At 35.8% G+C, this 19,047-nt stretch overlaps 1 non-coding gene across 1 annotated transcript; it reads left to right on the top strand.

Annotated features, from left to right (window-relative positions):
* Positions 1–12,022: 12,022 nt before the first annotated feature.
* On the top strand, positions 12,023–12,155 carry LOC126016506 (small nucleolar RNA SNORA51). Its single transcript, XR_007498301.1, has one exon. It is a non-coding gene; the product is annotated as a small nucleolar RNA SNORA51 (small nucleolar RNA).
* Positions 12,156–19,047: the final 6,892 nt, after the last annotated feature.

The following is a 19,047-nucleotide window of genomic DNA, read 5'->3' as shown; positions in this document are numbered from 1 at the left end:
TGTGCAAATACCAAGATCTCTAGCTACAGAGGACTGATTTTGTTATCCACAACTGAGCTAAACATTCCTGGAACCATAAAAAAGACCTTGGCGTTCAATAATGAGTGAGTACGGAGCTTGTAGTTGTTCCCATAACAATATGCTTCAAGGGTGGAGAAACCCTGTATCTCGTAGGCCAAAGGAATTTCCATTCTAATTTCCCCAATACTTACTATGTCTATGCAAACACACACAGACACACACACACACACACACACACACACACAAACACAAAACCTTGCCACATCAGCCCTCCTTCCTTTTTTCTTTCTTTCTTGTGGTTGTTGTTTTGTTCTTTTTGGTTGCTATTGTGCTTTTTGTAGTTGCTTGTTTATATTTCTTTTTTCCCTTTTTTCTTTTAAATTAATATTTATAGCCTCTAGATATTACTCCTAGCTTTCTTTTCATTTTCTTTTCTTTTTTTCCCAACAGAACCACAAAACTTGAATCATCTTGCTCTACCTCATAAATTGAGGGGGGGAAATGGATAGTACCAGGAGCAAACAGTCGTATGAACATTGAGTGAAAATAAAAAATGATCAGGCCTAAGTACCAAACCCAAAGTAAATGACAACAGAATCTATACCCCATTTACAACAAGCTACACACAAAGGAGACCAGCTACACTAGCAGTCCAGGGGCCAAGGGTGGGGGGGAGATATGGGATGCATGCTGGGAATAGGGGTGGAGGGAGGAAAACACTGGTGGTGGGAATGGCCCTAATTCATTGTCTCTATGTACCTTAAATATTACTGTGAAAAATTTGTAATTCACTTTGGTCACAATAAAAATTATTTTAAAAACCTTCCAAAACATACTAATTAATATCTATCAATAATTTTAAGATAAACTTTGGAGTGTCTAAAAGATTATTCTCACTATATTTCAGCATAGTCCTCTTTATAATAACAAAATTTTAAATTAAATATTACTCTGGATTGGCTACTGTTAGTGTTAGAACAATAAAATTGCATTGCTCTTACTTATACATGCATATATTTTTAAAATTGTGTGTTTATGTTATCCATCAAGAATAAAATCACACCTAAGAGACTTTAAAAATCATAAAAATTATTAAGATAAATATAATGGCAAATATATCTACTATACTAAGATTTCTCTTCAATGGCTAAATCCAAACAACCAAAGAAACAAATAAATAGAAATTTCTTGGAATACCATTTGAGGACTTTCAACCTAATATTCTTTGTAGAGTGAAGTTAGCATTTTCACATACTTGCCTCAAGAATACCTCAAAGAATTAGGAAACCTTAAAAAAAAACATGCCAAGTTTATCTATTTTAAAACTGTGAAACAGAGACCTCAAAACAATAAAGAAGAGACAATATTTCCAAATCAGAGAAAGTCCAACAAAGACTACAGGAAAGTTTCAGGGTGAATGAAGATATTTAAAGATGCCAAGCTTAAAACTAGTGGTTAGAATTTAAAATAACACATATTGAAATGTATACCTATTAAAAAATAAAACAGGTCTGCAAACATTTTCTTAAAGGGTCAACTACAAATACTGTAGACTTTGTAGATTATCTGGTCTCTGTTACAACTCAGTTCTGCAACCTTAGAGCTCTGGCAGCCATCAACAGTATGTAAACAAACAGGGTATAGCTATGCTTTAACAAAACTATTTATAAATATAGACAGCTGGCATGTGGGCTGTTGTTTGCTGATATGATACTTGTTCTATAGTCATAATGGTGTACCAGCTTCAGTGAGACATTCCCTGGATTTCAGATTTCATTCTGGTGAGTTTTCTAAAAAAGGAGAGATGCAATCTCTCCTTAAATAGGGATTTAATGCAATCCCTATCCAAATCCAGACACAATTCTTTAAAGAAATAGAACAATCAATTATAAAATTCATTTGGAACCATAGAAGACCCAGGATAGCTAAACACATTCTGAAAAATGAGAAGTTGGGAGGTATCTCCTTACCTAACTTGAAACTATACTATAAAGCCATAGTAATAAAAACAGCATGGTACTGGAACAGAGACAGGACCTCAGATCAGTGGATTAGAACAGAATTCCCAGACATAAACCCCCAGATATATAGCCAACTAATATTTGATAAAAGAGGCAAGAATATGAAATGGAACAAAGAAAGCCTATTCAACAAATGGTGTTGGTACAACTGGAAACTCATATGCACGAAAGTGAAAATCGACCCATATCTCACTCCTTATACAAAAGTCAACTCAAAATGGATCAAAGATCTGGAAATCAGACCTGAATCTATAAAGTTTATCGAGAATAAAATAGGCAGAACACTCGAAGACCTTTATATTAAAAGGGTCTTTGAGAATGGAGCACCAATGGCAAAAACATTAGCATCAACTATAAACAAATGGGACTATATCAAACTAAAAAGCTTCTGCATGGCAAAAGAAACCCTACTTAATACAAGAAGACAGCTAACAGAATGGGAAAAAATCTTTTCATTTGATATATCAGATAAAGGGCTGATATCTAGAACATACAAAGCGCTCAGAAACCTGAGTCCTTCAAAACCAAACGAAGCCATAAAAAAATGGGGAGTTGAAATGAATAGACATTTCTCTGAGGAAGAGAGAAGGATGGCCAACAAACACATGAAAACATGCTCACCTTCACTCATCATCAGGGAGATCCAAATCAAGACAACAATGAGATACCACCTCACACCAGTGAGGTTGGCTCACATCAAAAATAATGGGAACAACCTTTGTTGGAGAGGATGTGGTATGAAAGGAACTCTCATTCATTGCTGGTGGGAATGTCCCTTGGTCCAACATCTATGGAGAAAAGTCTGGAGAGTGCTCAAAGAACTCAGAATTGAGCTGCCATTTGACCCAGCAATTGCTCTCCTAGGCATATATCCCCAAGATGGAAGGACATTCATTCCAAAATACGTATGCACCCCACTATTTATTGCAGCACTCAGTATAATAGCCAAATCTTGGAACCAACCTCAATGTCCAACAACAGATGAATGGATCATTAAGATGTGGTACATATATACAATGGAATATTACATGGCAGTTAGAAATGATACAATCACAGACTTCGCAGCAACGTGGATGGACCTAGATCATATTATGTTAAACAAAGTAAGTCAGAAGACAAAAGAAAAACACAGAATGGTAGCACTATTCTGAAACACCTAGAACACATAAAAAACAAAAAAAGGACATTGAAGAAGCATAACTGCTAGAACCACAAAGAAAGACTTCATAAACTCCATTCCCTGATCTGCACAGCCACTAATACCTCTAGAAACAGGTCTGATTTTACCATCCAAGATAAAGTAGAAGTCTTCCACATACCACGAAAGCAGCAAGAGGAGAATAAATGATCTATTTTTTTGACGTCTTTATTTTGGTGTGGAGATTACGGTTGATGTCTCCAATATTATTTTATTTTATTTTGTTTTGACTTTTTCTTTCTTTTTGCACTTGAGTATGATTTGATTTCAGAACCGAGATTATTGTGTGGTGCCTGTCTTTATTGTTGTGGTGCTTATCGGTTATTTAATTCGATATTTTTTTTGTGTGTGTGTGTATTGTTGTGGTATTTTAATTACTTTTTTCACATCCTCTCTCAAACTGAGGTTGGAAGCCTCTAGACAGGACTCTGCCTATTTTCAGTATATTTGATTTTTGATTGAGAAGAGGACATATTAGGTGATGGGTATTCCCCTGATTCAATGTGAATATGTACCCAAAATAGTACAGTGAAAGATATGTAAGCCATTATGAAAAAAAAATTGTGTTTTTTAATCAGAAACTTTCTTTGACTTACATGTATTATTATTATATTAATTATATTATATGTTATGTTAGGTCACTATATTATGTTATATTAGTTTACCTCATTATGTTAATCAATTTTGAAAAAAAAAAAAAACTTCTGAAATATTGAGGACATTATGGAAATTTGCTTTGAGGATTAAAAATAAATCATACAGAAAAAAAAAAGGAGAGATGATGCTAAAATAAATGTTGAAACAAAATAATTATATTTACTAGATTCTTAATTTGTTAGTGAGAAAGGTGACTTTGTATTACATATGGCCCAAAGTTGCTGATCTCAATTGTTTGTAGAAAGTTGCATGCTAAAATATCCCTTTTCATAAGAAAAACTTCTTTCATAATTAATTGATTAATCTTGGATTTGAGACCAGACCCCGTAAGTGCTCAGTTTTCTCTGGCTTTTTGCTCAGGGATCATTCCTGGCAGAGCTTCAGGAATCATATGTGATGCTGAGGATCAAACTAGGGTTTAGTTATGTGTAAGGGAAATGTCTTAATGCTTGTAATTCCTCTTCAATCCTGAGAAAAATTTCTTTAATAATAGCTAATTTAGGAAAAACTTACCTTATTTCGATACCAATGTGCTTAACCAAAAGGAATCAGCTCATAGATGGGAGGGATAATACAGGAGTTACGACTTTGCCTTACAAGTGACTGACCCCCTCTTCAATCCCCAGAACCACAAGCACTTTCCCAATGACACTGCCAGTGTGAGTGTAGAGACAGGAGCAAGTTGAGCACTTCCAGGTTTTCTCCACCTCCTTCTATCTCCCCCAAATCAATCTAGGAAAACTTTTAAAAAAGAAAACAAAAAAAAAAAACAGTTTCAGGAAATATTCATCAAAATATGTATACTAAGGTGGATTAAAATACTGGGGCCAAATATATTTTTTGGATTATAAAAAGTAATAATTTATAGACAACATTAATAAAACAATAATAAACTTAAAATATGGATGTTGGGAGATAGTTTAAGTGGTAGTGTACATTCCTACCATGTGTTATATCCTGAGATTGATGCCTAGCATTGCATGCAAATCATACCAAAGAGCTTATACTCTGAACCATCAATTCTGCACTGAGAGCATTTTTGGAGTGGCAGGCACACTAGGGTTGATCCTGTAAAAGACTGCTGGAAGAATTAAGAAAAAGGATGAAAAACACCTTTGGCTCTGCTGAAAACACAACTAAGAATGCAGGATAGAGGACTGGAGAAAAGGATATATAAAGAATAAATTGATAAGAAGTTTAGAAGGATGATGTAAAAATATGGAATACAAAGTCAGAGAGTTAACACAAAAGGCTGGAGTACATATTAGGCATAATAAGACTAGTTTCTTTTTCTTTTCTTTTTATTTCTTGGGCTTTTGGCCCACTCCCAGTGGTACTCACAGGTTACTCCCGGCTTTCCACTCAAAAATCGCTCCTGGCAGGCTCGAGGGACCTTCTGGGTTGCTCAGGATAGGGTCCTGAGTCTGCCGTGTACAAGGCAAATGCTCTACCACTGTGCTATTGCTCGGGCCCAAAAACTCTAGTTTCAATCCTCACAGCTTATTGCTCCTTAAGTACCATTGTACGTGACTTTAGTGACCCCCCCCTGGCACCACTGGGCAGGAGAGCATGATGTTGCCAAGCCCAAGTATTGCACTGTCCAGTATATAGGTAGGCCAAGATCACTGGGGAGTGAGTCATAGGTCCCTTTAGCACTGCTTGGAAGGCTTTTCCAATATGGAATACCTATAAAAGAAATAAAACACATGTAGTTGGCATTTCTAGAAAAGAAAAGCAAAGTAATAATTTCTCAGGAACATAGATAAAAATAAATAAAATACATTATTAAGCAAATCCAGTAGCATATTCAAAAACGTATTATGACCGAGCTTGATTTATTCTAGAAATACAAAATGGTTCAGTATTAGAAAACCTATTAATTTCTGAATAGACTAAAAGTTATGTTTCTAAAAGCCAAAGAATAGTACAGAGGTTAAGGTGCTGGCTTTGCAATGTGTATATGTCAATTTGCTCCCCAGCACTACCCTTGGTTCTGCAAGCGTGATCATGAATGACCCTCACAGCACATAGTCAGGAGAAGCCCCAGAGCACCTTCAAATGAACCCTCCTTGTCTCTCTCAAGAAAATTGTGTTCCTAGTTGCTGAAAGGCATTTGAAAAATCCAATATTCATTCTTATTTTACAAGCCCATCTATAAAATGGCAATAGATATTTCCTTAATATAATTAACTATATTTAACTTAACCTAAAACCTAATGTCATGAGGTAATCTCAAAACTGTTTAAAGTCAGGTAAAAAAAAGATGTCTACTATCCTCTCTGTTAGTAAGTCTTGTGTTATCACTACCTAGAGTATGTAGTTTTTAATTTCCTCAAATTTTACATAAACAACTAATTAAGTTAATCAGTATTTTATTGGAATTTGGAATCTATACATTATTCTTTGTTTATGAGGGGAATAAAAGCAAGAATTGTTAGGAAAATCCAGGTTAAAAACTAGAATCTGTGGTAATAGTCCTGTAAGACATTAAAGTATTTAGGATATGATGTAATGTAATATAAATGTAAATGGAAATTTACAATTTTGAAAAAATATAGACAAATATTTCCAGAAACATAATAAATGTTATTTATTCTGGCCCTAATATTCTACTGTGTTAGTATCTAGAAAATCAGAATATTGAATTGTTACATTATAACTAAAGTATATTAACATAAACATACAAAATGATTATGTTTTTAATATCTTATTTAAGAACCATGGTTAAAAAAAATGTTTGTAGTTGGGTTTCAGTCATAAAAAGTTATCCTCATTCACCAGTGCAACCTTCCTGCTACCAATGCCCCCCGCCCCCCCCCCCCGTCTCCCTCCTACCCTGCCCCCTGCCTGTTTTCGACAGGCATTCTATTTTTCTTGCTCACTACCATTGTCATGATAGTTGTTGGTGTAATTATTTCTCTAACTGCACTCACCAATCTTTATGCTAAGCTTCATATCACAGGCTGATCCTTCCAAATTTTATTTCTATTGTCTCTGGGTATTATTACCATTCTGCCTTTTATTGTTCTTAATTCCCACAGGTAAGTGAGACGATTCTGTATCTATCTCTTTCCCTGTGACTTATTTCATTCAGCATATAGTTTCCATGTCTATCCAGGTATAGGAAAATTTCATTACTTCATTTTTCCGTACAGCTGCATAGTATTCCATTATGTATATGTACCAGTTTCTTTAGCCACTCATCTGGTGTCGGGCATCTGGGTTGTTTTCAGATTCTGGCTATTGGAAATAGAACTACAAAGAACATAGTCATCCAGAGAGCATTTTTGAATTGTGTTTTTGTGTTCCTAGGAGTGGTAATGCTGTATCATATGAAAGCTCCATTTCCAGTTTTTTGAGAAATCTCCATATTGTTTTCCACAAAGGCTGGACTAGATAGTATTTCCACCAGCAGTGAATGAGAATTCCTTTCTCCTCTCATCCCTGCCAGCACTCTTTGTTTTTGATCTTTGTAATGTGTGCCAATCTTTGTGGCATGAGATAGTACTTTATTGTTGTTTTGATTTTCATCTCCTTGATGATTAGTGATGTGGAGCATTTTTTATGTGCCTTGTGGCCATCTGTATTTCTTCTTTGAGGAAGTGTCTGTTCATTTCTTCTCCCCATTTTTTGATGGGGTTAGAAGTTTTATTCTTGTTAATTTCTGTCAGTATCTTGACACACTAAATTATTTCATAGGAAAGTTTTAAAATACTGTATTAGAGAAGAAAACTGATGTATTTGACAATAAAAGTTCCAGCTGAGTAATATGCAATTTATTATACATATTAGCACTGTCCATTAGAAATATAATGTAAGACATATTTGTAATTATAGATTTCTAATAATTAAACTAAGAAGTAAAATAAACTGGATAAAATTAATTTGAATAATTTTAGCTTGGAAGATCTAAAATATTTTAATTTTAACAAGTAATCAATATAAAATTATTATAAATAAATGATAACTTTATTCTCTTTCAAAGAAATTTTTGAGGATTTTACGCTTTCCATGCATGACAATTTTAACCAGTAATATTTCAAATGTATAAGAGTACATGTGACAGAAATATTTCACAGCAGTTTGTGAAGTTTATTTACTTTTTTTTCTTTTTTTAATTTATTTAAACACCTTGATTACATACATGATTGTGTTTGGGTTTCAGTCATGTAAAGAACACCCCCCATCACCAGTGCAACATTCCCATCACCAATGTCCCAAGTTTCCCTCCTCCCCACCCGACCCCCGCCTGTACTCTAAACAGGCTCTCCATTTCCCTCATACATTCTCATTATTAGGACAGTTCAAAATGTAGTTATTTCTCTAACTAAACTCATCACTCTTTGTGGTGAGCTTCCTGAGGTGAGCTGGAACTTCCAGCTCTTTTCTCTTTTGTGTCTGAAAATTATTATTTCAAGAATGTCTTTCATTTTTTTTTAAACCCATTGATGAGTGAGACCATTCTGCGTTTCTCTCTCTCTCTCTCTCTCTCTCTCTCTGTGACTTATTTCACTCAGCATAATAGATTCCGTGTACATCCATGTATAGGAAAATTTCATGACTCATCTCTCCTGACAGCTGCATAATATTCCATTGTGTATATGTACCACAGTTTCTTTAGCCATTTGTCTGTTGAAGGGCATCTTGGTTGTTTCCAGAGTCTTGCTATGGTAAATAGTGCTGCAATGAATATAGGTGTAAGGAAGGGGTTTTTGTATTGTATTTTTATGTTCCTAGGGTATATTCCTAGGAGTGGTATAGCTGGATCGTACGGGAGCTCAATTTCCAGTTTTTGGAGGAATCTCCATATTGCTTTCCATAAAGGTTGAACTAGACTGCATTCCCACCAGCAGTGGATAAGAGTTCCTTTCTCTCCACATCCCCGCCTACACTGTTTATTCTCATTCTTTGTGATGTGTGCCATTCTCTGTGGTGTGAGGTGGTATCTCATTGTTGTTTTGATTTGCATCTCCCTGATGATTAGTGATGTGGAGCATTTCTTCATGTGTCTTTTGGCCATTTGTATTTCTTCTTTGACAAAGTGTCTGTTCATTTCTTCTCCCCATTTTTTGATGGGATTAGATGTTTTTTTTTTTTTTGTAAAGTTCTGTCAGTGCCTTGTATATTTTGGAGATTAGCCCCTTATCTGATGGGTATTGGGTGAATAGTTACTCCCACTCAGTGGGTGGCTTTTGTATCCTGGGCACTATTTCCTTTGAGGTGCAGAAGCTTCTCAGCTTAATAAATTCCCATCTGTTAATCTCTGCTCTCACTTGCTTGGAGAGTGCAGTTTCCTCCTTGAAGATGCCGGCAGTCTCAATGTCCTGAAGTGTTTTGCCTATGTGTTGTTCAATATATCTTATGGTTTGGGGTCTGATATCGAGGTCTTTAATCCATTTGGATTTTACCTTCCTACATGATGTTAGCTGGGGTCTAAATTCAATTTTTTGCAAGTGGTTATCCAGTTGTGCCAACACCACTTGTTGAAGAGGCTTTCCCTGCTCCATTTAGGATTTCCTGCTCCTTTATCAAAAATTAGGTGATTGTATGTCTGGGGAATATTTTCTGAGTATTCAAGCCTATCCCACTGATCTGAGGGCATGTCCTTATTCCAATACCATGCTGTTTTGATAACTATTGCTTTGTAGTACAGTTTAAAGTTGGGGAAACTAGGAAACTAATTCCTCCCATATTCTTTTTCCCATTGATTGCTTTAGCTATTCTAGGGTGTTTATTGTTCCAAACGAATTTCAAAAGTGCCTGATCCACTTCTTTGAAGAATGTCATGGGTATCTTTAGAGGGATAGCATTAAATCAGTATAATGCCTTCAGGAGTATTGCCATTTTGATGATTTTAATACTGCCAATCCATGAGCAGGGTATGCGTTTCCATTTCCGCATGTCCTCTCTTATTTCTTGGAGCAGAGTTTTATAGTTTTCTTTGTATAGATCCTTCACATTTTTAGTCAAGTTGATTCCAAGATATTTGAGTTTGTGTGACACTATAGTGAATGGGGTTGTTTTCATAATGTCCTTTTCTTCCTTATTACTATTGGTGTATAGAAAGGCCATTGATTTTTGTGTGTTAAGTTTGTAGCCTGCCACCTTGCTATATGAATTTATTGTTTCTAGAAGCTTTTTTGGTAGAGTCTTTAGGGTTTTCTAAGTAGAGTATCATGTCATCTGCAAACAGTGAGAGCTTGACTTCTTCCTTTCCTATCTGAATTCCCTTGATATATTTTTCTTGCCTAATCGCTATAGCAAGTACTTCCAGTGCTATGTTGAATAGGAGTGGTGAGAGAGGACAGCCTTGTCTTGTGCCAGAATTTAGAGGGAAGGCTTTTAGTTTTTCTCCATTGAGTATAATATTTGCCACTGTCTTATGGTAGATGGCCTTAACTATATTGAGAAAGGTTCCTTCCATTCCCATGTTGCTGAGAGTTTTGATCAAGAATGGGTGTTGGACCTTATCAAATGCTTTCTCTGCATCTATTGATATGATCATGTGGTTTTTATTTTTCTTGTTGTTGATGTTGTGTATTATGTTGATAGATTTACGGATGTTAAACCATCCTTGCATTCCTGGGATGAAACCTACTTGATCATAGTGGATGATCTTCTTAATGAGGCATTGAATCCTATTTGCCAGGATTTTGTTGAGGATCTTTGCATCTGCATTCATCAGCGATATTGGTCTCTCATTTTCTTTTTTGGTAGCATCTCTGTCTGGTTTAGGTATCAAGGTGATGTTGGCTTCATAAAAGCTATTTGGAAGTGTTTCTGTTTGTTTAATTTCATGAAAGAGTCTTGCCAGGATTAGTAGTAGTTCCTCTTGGAAAGTTTGAAAGTATTCATTAGTGAATCCATCTGGGCCTGGGCTTTTGTTTTTGGGCAGACATTTGATTACCGTTTTAATTTCATCAATGGAGGTGGGGGTGTTTAGATATGCTACATCCTCCTACTTCAACCGTGGAAGATTATAAGAGTCCAAGAATTTATCCATTTCTTCCAGGTTCTCATTTTTAGTGGCGTAGAGTTTCTCAAAGTAGTTTCTGATTACCCTTTGAATCTCTGTCATATCAGTAGTGCCCGAGCACGCAGCAGAGAAGACAGTCCGGAGAGAAATGCTTGCTTCTGTGATCCAGCACAGTTCTTAGTGTGATTTTTCTTCTTGTTGCGATGGTGTTTTTTTCTTAGAAAGAGTGCATGGCTGCATAGCGAAGTGGAGCTAAGTGCTCTGCTGGAGCCTCTTTTAGGCCCACTCCCAAGAGGTTCATGCAAGAAGACAGTAGACAGACACACTCAGGCAGCACTCACAGTTTTTCACAGTCGGGCCCCACTCAGTCAGCAATTTCTTACTCACTCGCTGGCTCGCTGGGTAGCTTCAGAATGCAGTTTATTTTCGGTTCACTTCCCAGGGCTCTAAAGATAGCTTCAAAGATTCATAAAAGACAGAGAAGCACAGGACAGGGCTCCTTTCAGGTCCTAAGTTTCCTCAGGTTCCTCAGACAAGCACAGCAGGGCGGAGACTCCGCAGGTGAAGCAATCAGCACTTCACCTGGCAGTCCTTATGGTTAGCCATTTCTTACTCACTCACCTGCTTGCTGGGTAGCTTCAGAATGCAGTTTTTGGGGGTTCGCTTCCCAGGGCTCTGAGGAGAGCTTCAAGGATTCAGAAAAGACAGAGAAGCACAGGACAGGGCTCCCTTCAGGTCCTTAGTTTCCTCAGAAGAAGCACAGCTGGGCGGGGACTCCATAAGTGAATTAATCAGCACTTCACCTGGCAGTCCCCACGGTCAGCCATTTCTTACTCACTCACCAGTTTATTTTCTTATTATATAAAATTTTAATATTTCTCTTTCTCAAGTATTAACAGGAAAATACTAACCAATAAAAAGACAAAGAATTATTATTAAAATCATAAAATTTCATATTAAACTATAACAAAGTAGAAAGCCTGTCTAGAGTACAGGCCGGTGTGGGGTGGGGAGGAAGGACACTTGGAATATTGGTCATGGGAATGTTGAACTGGTGAATGATTTTATATATATATATATATATATATATATATATATATATATATATATATATATATATTAAAAAATCAACAACAAAAGAAAAGATAAGACCTCCCAATTCTTACCACAGGCTGTGTTCTTTACACTGTCTGTATAGAAAGAGGAGGTACAGTAAATGCACCCCATATACACCTCAAACCAGGCCCTTTGCCTGGTCTGTATTGTGAACTGGGGGACAAAAATAACCCTATAACAAAATGCTGTCTGATCTCAAATTGTAACAAAATACAGACAATGTCAATACATTTTTATAACATGAAAAAGAGAAAATTCAATCACCTTACACATTTAACCAGAAGACTATAAGTAAGCATAGCCCAGTCAAGGGAATTTTGTTAATAATCATCAAAGCAACAAATAAATATACATTGACCTAGCAATTCCAATTCTAGGGGCTTTCCTTATAGATATATTTAAAAAATCTGAGACATTTCTGTATGATGACTTATTGATATAATTGTTTATAAATAAATGCAATAATTTGGAAATTGTCCTAATGCTTATCAGTAGAGTATAGGTTAAAATTATAAAACAAGATTAAATGAAGCACTGGATATTCAAAACTATTAAGGAAAATTTTTATGTAATTATATAGGAAGCTATTTACACTATATTGCTATGTGGGGTAAAAAAGCAAGGCACAAACAATTATAAATTGACTAGTAGTAAAAGTACAATGACGATGCATATATAGATATACTTATGTTTACATAAACATATAGACTGGATCTAGAAGGGCCATAAATTATTTGTAATAGAAGTTTCCTACTGAAAGGGAAGCTGTTTGACTTTGGGATATAGTTAAGATAAATAATCACTTTATACTGTCTATACAACATTTGTGATTTTAATTTAGTACTATGATATATGTATTAATTAACTGACAAAATATATAAAAAATCAACATAGATTGAAGATCATTAAAGCAGCAAGAATGCCCATTGAAATTATTCACAAAAGTCTTCGAATCTTTGTAAATATATATACATATAGGCATATACATTAAAAATTTCTTTTAAAAAATTACCTAGACCAAGCTTTGTTAAGTATCAATGGCAGGTACCAAGCCTAGTGACAGATTTGCTCTCTTAGAGTTTTGTTTTTAACTCTTGTCATTTCAACACTCAGAAACAGCTGCCTATTACAGTATTTGCTTGGGCCATTGTGATCCTGACCATGCTATCAAATAGCAATTATTTTCATTAACCATAATGTCATTCACCAATTGCAACCTTAATCTTTCTGGGAGGCTTCAGTTAAGCTTGTATCAGAATCAGCAAATGCTTAAATTTCTGAGGTTTGTTCTGTATTTCAAATTATACAGTAATATTTATTGACATTTCCAGAAAAAATAATAAACTTGCAGTTTTATTCAGGGTGTGAAGATCTACCTATTGATTTTGCCTTCATCATTGTACAAAACTTGGCAAGTTTCAAAATCTTGACATTTACGATGAGATTCACAACTGACCCTGGATAAGCCTGATCTATAGTGTCCCCGTCACACTCACTTCCTGAATGACAAGAAAGCTTTGGCAACAGAGCATTAGTCTAGAGGTGAGGCAATTACAATAATAAATGGATTACACTTGTCAGTGAGTTTGAGGCAATAAAGTAATAATGAATTAAATGGCAAAAGTGTTGTTATGAATACTCTGAGAATAATAAATATAATGATCCATATTTTTCAGATCTCTGTGAATTTTACATTGAGGTCTAAATCTAGTACAAAGCAAAATGGTATCCCATGGTAGTTTGGTTTGTAGTGGTGGAGGTGGTGGAGTGAGGGCAGAGGGATGCAGACACTTTGATTCAGCATTTGTAGTCCCATGGTTCGAAGTTAATTCATAAGATAGCATATTGAATGGTGGATTTAAACTTACTTGAAACTTGAACCAATTTTAAAATGGTGGTATTTCCATGTCAGGTGTTTTGAGGAGGGCTCCTGTTCAGCCAATGTAATTGTGAAGTTTAGAGAAAATGGGATTAGGTATTTCTATCCCAACCAGTGGAGGTCAGTGTTGAGTTACTGAAATCTTGCTTCAGTTGAAAGCAAGCGTTACAAATGTAGATCATTGCTCAAAAAACAGATAGCAAAGGACACTCATAGATGAGAAATGTGTGGCAATGACATACTTTGAAGTGTAAACAGAAGCTCCTGTTCCTGAAGAGCGATGGAGTGCTGCATTGAAGAAGGGGGATACAAGGGTAGCTGTGTGGACAAGCAGTTTCAGCTACTAAGAAATTACCCTATGCCTTAAATTGACCAATTCTTCCCAAATTCCTCTGCTAAGAGTTTTTGGGATCAAAAGGAGTGGGCTGGTCTCATATTTATGAGAGGTTTTTGTTTGTTTGTTTGTTTTTGGGCCACACTCGGTGATGTTCAGGGGTTACTCCTGGCTATGCATTCAGAAATAGCTTCTCCCTTGGGGGACCATAGAAGACCATAGAAGAAACTGAAATTGCTTGTGGAGAATCAAGGAAAGCTTCTCCCTTGGGGGACCATATGAGATGCCGGGGATGGAACCATGGTTTGTCTTAAGTCAGCCACATGCAAGGCAAATGCTCTACTGCTACGCCACCACTCTGGCCTCATCTATGAGAGTTTTTTAAATGTCAGAAGAAACTGAAATTGCTTGTGGAGAATCAAGGAAAGATCTGCAGCAATATATTGTTCAGGGCCACAATCCTTGTTCAGAGTCACTACCAGCTACTCAACCAACCAACCAACCAACCAACCAACCAACCAACCAACCAACCAACCAATCAACCAAACAACTTTGAACATTCATTCCAAATGGAGAATCAACCTTATTGCTGGGTTTCTTGTGCTCACTTTCTTGTCTTATTAATCTATATAATATCATATCTATATATAATATACCTACATATAGATATCTATATATACTACGTAAGTGAGAAAATTAAAAGTATGAAGCAAGAGCTGGGACAAGTGAGATTCCAAACCAGCCCACTAACATTAGAAGTCAGAACTACAAATGAGTTATTGATTGCTTTCTTCTTTGTTTACTTTACGACTCTTCCCTCCTTAAGCACCTCAAGTTTTCTCTTCCTAATTTGAGGATTTGGAGCTATAAAGAACAGAGTGGAGTATTTGTCCAAATCAAATATTTAAGCTCTTAGAGTTGCACTAAGTACTGTAGTTTTGATCTTCATTATTTAAGTGATTTGGATGTAGGAGGGAACTGCCAAAGTTTCTGTGTGTTGAAGAGCTTTGCTTTATACAGTTTTCACATCCTTGTTGACAGTGGTTACATTTTCAGATCCTCACATTCCTTATCAAAGGGCAGCTTAGGACAAACAATGGTAACTCTCTGTTAATACTTGAGGATGAAGGTAGCAATTAGAAACTATGCTTAACAAAGACCTCTTTCTTCTTCTTAGTGTGTGATTCTCATTCAAAGTGCTGATAAGCAAAGGACATTTTTGAAACTTAGAAGTGCTTTTTTAGTTTCAGAGTTTGATTCTTCTTTACATTTCTGTGTTTATTTATTAAAGATTTCAATTTCCTTCTGGTACTCAGCCCTCAGCAAGGGCTGGGCACAGATCAGAGATATTTTCTTCAGCGTCTAGAACCCTCCCACTCCTGTGCATTAATTACAAGTTCCCACCCCTCTTTTTCTTCATATCATAGCATTCATGTTGCTCTGCATTTGCTCATGCAACTTAGTACTTATCATATTCCTTTTCTTGTGTTCCTTACAGTCTTCCACCTCTAAGAGAGGCATCTTTCCCAAATGGTGAAATTCTAGGTATTCTTCAAATATAGTTCAAAGATCCTTTCCAACATATGTTCCTTTTCTTGCCTGGGCAAATTAATTGTTCTCTCTTTTCTCCTTTCAGGAAATCAATTACATTTTGAGTCTGTATACACATACTGTGTTTCTCCATCAATCATTATGTCACTCAGGACTTCATACCAATGAGATTAGCTTATCACCAAAAAAAGACCAGAAACAACAAGTTCTAGAGGGTATGTGGAGAAGAGGGAAATTTCTTACTCACTGTCCTTGAGAATGTAAACTGATTCGGTTTACAAGGAAAATATTATGGAACAGCCTGAAAAAAAATTCAACATAAAACTGCCCATATGAAAAAAAAAAATAACTGCCCATAGGAGCCAGAAGTTCACTCCTAAATGACTAACCTAAGGGCACAAAAACATTTTTTATCTGAAGAGATATATGCACATTATGTCGACTGCAGCACATTTAAATAGTCAAGATTCCAGAGACCACAACAAATGAGTAGATAAAAGAGTTGTGGTATAAGCACACACACACACAAAATGAAGTTTTCCTTAATTATTAATTAAGATAAAATTTTGCCTTTTTTTTTAACAACATGTATTAAGTAGTGGTTGGGGTCATGTTAAATGAAATAAGTCAGAAGTATGAAAGGGGCTGTTTAAATGAATTAAGTAAGAAGTATGAATGTCAGAAACATCAGACTATCTCATTCATACTGGTATATAAAGGAAAAAAGAAAATAACAGAAATATCTAATGCAAACAAATATTAGACTCTGACAACAGAACTGAGGTCACAAAGTGTGGTGAAGAGGGTGGAGGGAAAGGGTTAGAAGGAGCCTAAAATTGTGAAGGCTGATTGTGTTTTGGTAAAAGGGTACAGTGTGTTGACATGATACCAAAAGCATGGATATAATACAGTTATAGCCTATGTTGCCTCAATAAAAATTCTTAAAAAAAGGTAAGTACTTTTTTAAAAATTTAAGGGATAGAGTGATAGTATAGTGAGTGAATAGGGAGGGCACTTGCTTTGCAAGTGCAGTTACTCAATCTGGGTTAAATCCTCTGTGTCCAAATCCCTCAGGGGTGATCCCTGAGTACAAAGCCAGGAGTAAGTCCTGAGCATCATCAGGTGTGGTCCAAATACAAACAAACAAGCAAACAATTAACTATTAAAATTTTAGCAATGGAAAAGATTGATCATTAATATGCCCTGCTGCTTTCCTTTGGGAAAGGAAACTAAAGCAAAATGAGAAAAAAATTATAGACTAGAAAATTGCAAGTAAAGGAAAGAAAGAAGGTGGTGTTTTTTTTTTTGTTTGTTTTGTTTTGTTTTGTTTTGTTTTTTAAGATATGTCCTAAACAGAAAAAACAATTCGCAGGCTTTCCTAGAACCTTAGGATCCTTGAATTACACTTGCCCATGATAGTACAAAGAAACTATTGGGCAGCTGCCATCTTTTATAGCCTATTTCAAAGGAGATCCAATTCAAAGCTTTTGTATTTGCCCAATTTATTGTATTTTTAATTAGAAATGGAAATAACTAGTACTATGGAATATAACTTGTTAAAGATTTTGACATTTAGATTCAAATCTGGAGTGTTAAAACTTTATTTTTTTTTACAAAGCAGAGAAATCTAAATTCTGTATTTAATGAAATTGCTCTGATAGTAACTGATCTGACCAATTTTCTGGGTTATGCCAGGACATGGACTAAAGTGAAACAGAGAACAGCATCAGCAAACAATACAAACCCACGAAATCACTTTCAAGAATCCAGACACAAACAGGGCCAAGGTGTTTTAGTTAGCCATTATGAAGTAGATTTTTAGCAATGCATTATGATGTAGATTTTAGCAATGCATTAGGGAAATGGGGGATTTAATGAATCTAAATCCTGTGAATTTAGTGTTAGTTAGATGCTTGAATATCTGCAAGTATTCACAGGTGTGTAGTAGAATAAATGTTTTACTTTGTCTAGCCCTTTTCTTTCCTAACCAGTCAAGATTTATTTACCAGTCATATTTATTAACTTCAGAAATTGATGTGTTAGCCCAAAACTGAGAAAATAGAGCCTCTCTTGAATTTTGAATTTCCAAAACCAAAGCCCAGAAAAATATCAAGAAACATTAAGAGCAAAGAGTCCAGTCTCCAGGAGAAAAATCAAAGTTCCCTAGTGTGGGTGAAAAGGAAGAGTTGGAGAAGTTAGTTTAGTCTAGGCCCAGCTTTTTCTACAAATGGAGTGAGGTTCCACAGGAGAGACCTGAGAGAAATGGCAGCCCAAGATCTCAGTATGCAGGAAGACCCCAAAAAGACAATGACTGTGTAGCATTCAGGTTAGAGGATTCAAGGGAGTTCTAAGTACCCTTCGATCTAGGGAGTGGCCAGTATGTATAGGCTAATAGGTGAGTCCTATTTATAGGTTTTGCACTGATCTGGGAATAGAGATATGTCCTAGATAGCTTCTGAGAGGTTTATTTGTTGCTGTTTGTTTGTTTTTAATAATTTTTATTGTGACCAACGTGAATTACAAGTCTTTCACAGTAATATTTAAGGTACACCACCAGTGTTGTCCTTTCTCCAACTCTGTTCTGAGAGTTTTTCCTGCATTTTCTACAATTGGGAAGCAGCAGATATTTCTCAGAAGTTCAAAAATGGCCTATACAGAGCACTGGGAGGTGATTGGCTGGCTGAAGCCTTGGCATGTGAGTGAAAGATTGTGGACTGAGAACCAAGCAGGAGAGCAGCCTTCTCAGGGGGCTTAGTGTTTTCATGATGACGCCAAGACTCCGTGGGGGCTAGAGCATTTTATGGAATCTTATTTGTTTCTGAACTATGAAATTAAGAATTGCCCATTTTCAATGTATGCTAACTAGCTAAAGAAGGGTTTAATTAATAAAATTAAGGAGAATAATAGCACATATATATTTTGTTCAGAGTTGAGTTATGGAGATGGTGAATTTTGATGCATTGTGCAGTTGTTAAATCTCCATTGTCCACCTGTCAGATTATGGTTCTCCTTCACTATTGTTGTGTCCTTTAAGCCTGATATCATAACTCAGATATTGTAAATATTGTATATTGTAAATGTTCACTATACAAATGCAAAAATGTTTCTAATGGGAAAGGGTGAAATTCATCTTTAAATTATTTTGTGACCTCTCTGGCAGATCTGAAAGCTCAATTATATAGAATCAGAGCTCAATACTTATAAAATGAAAACAAATAAAAAAGAAAGAATTATAAGAATGTACAAAAATACTTAAACAAAAATCTTTAAGTACTACTCAAAAGACAAATATTC

This window comes from Suncus etruscus, chromosome 8 (assembly GCF_024139225.1).
Source record: "Suncus etruscus isolate mSunEtr1 chromosome 8, mSunEtr1.pri.cur, whole genome shotgun sequence".
Lineage (NCBI taxonomy): Eukaryota > Metazoa > Chordata > Mammalia > Eulipotyphla > Soricidae > Suncus > Suncus etruscus.
This window is presented reverse-complemented; position numbering and strand designations above follow the sequence as displayed.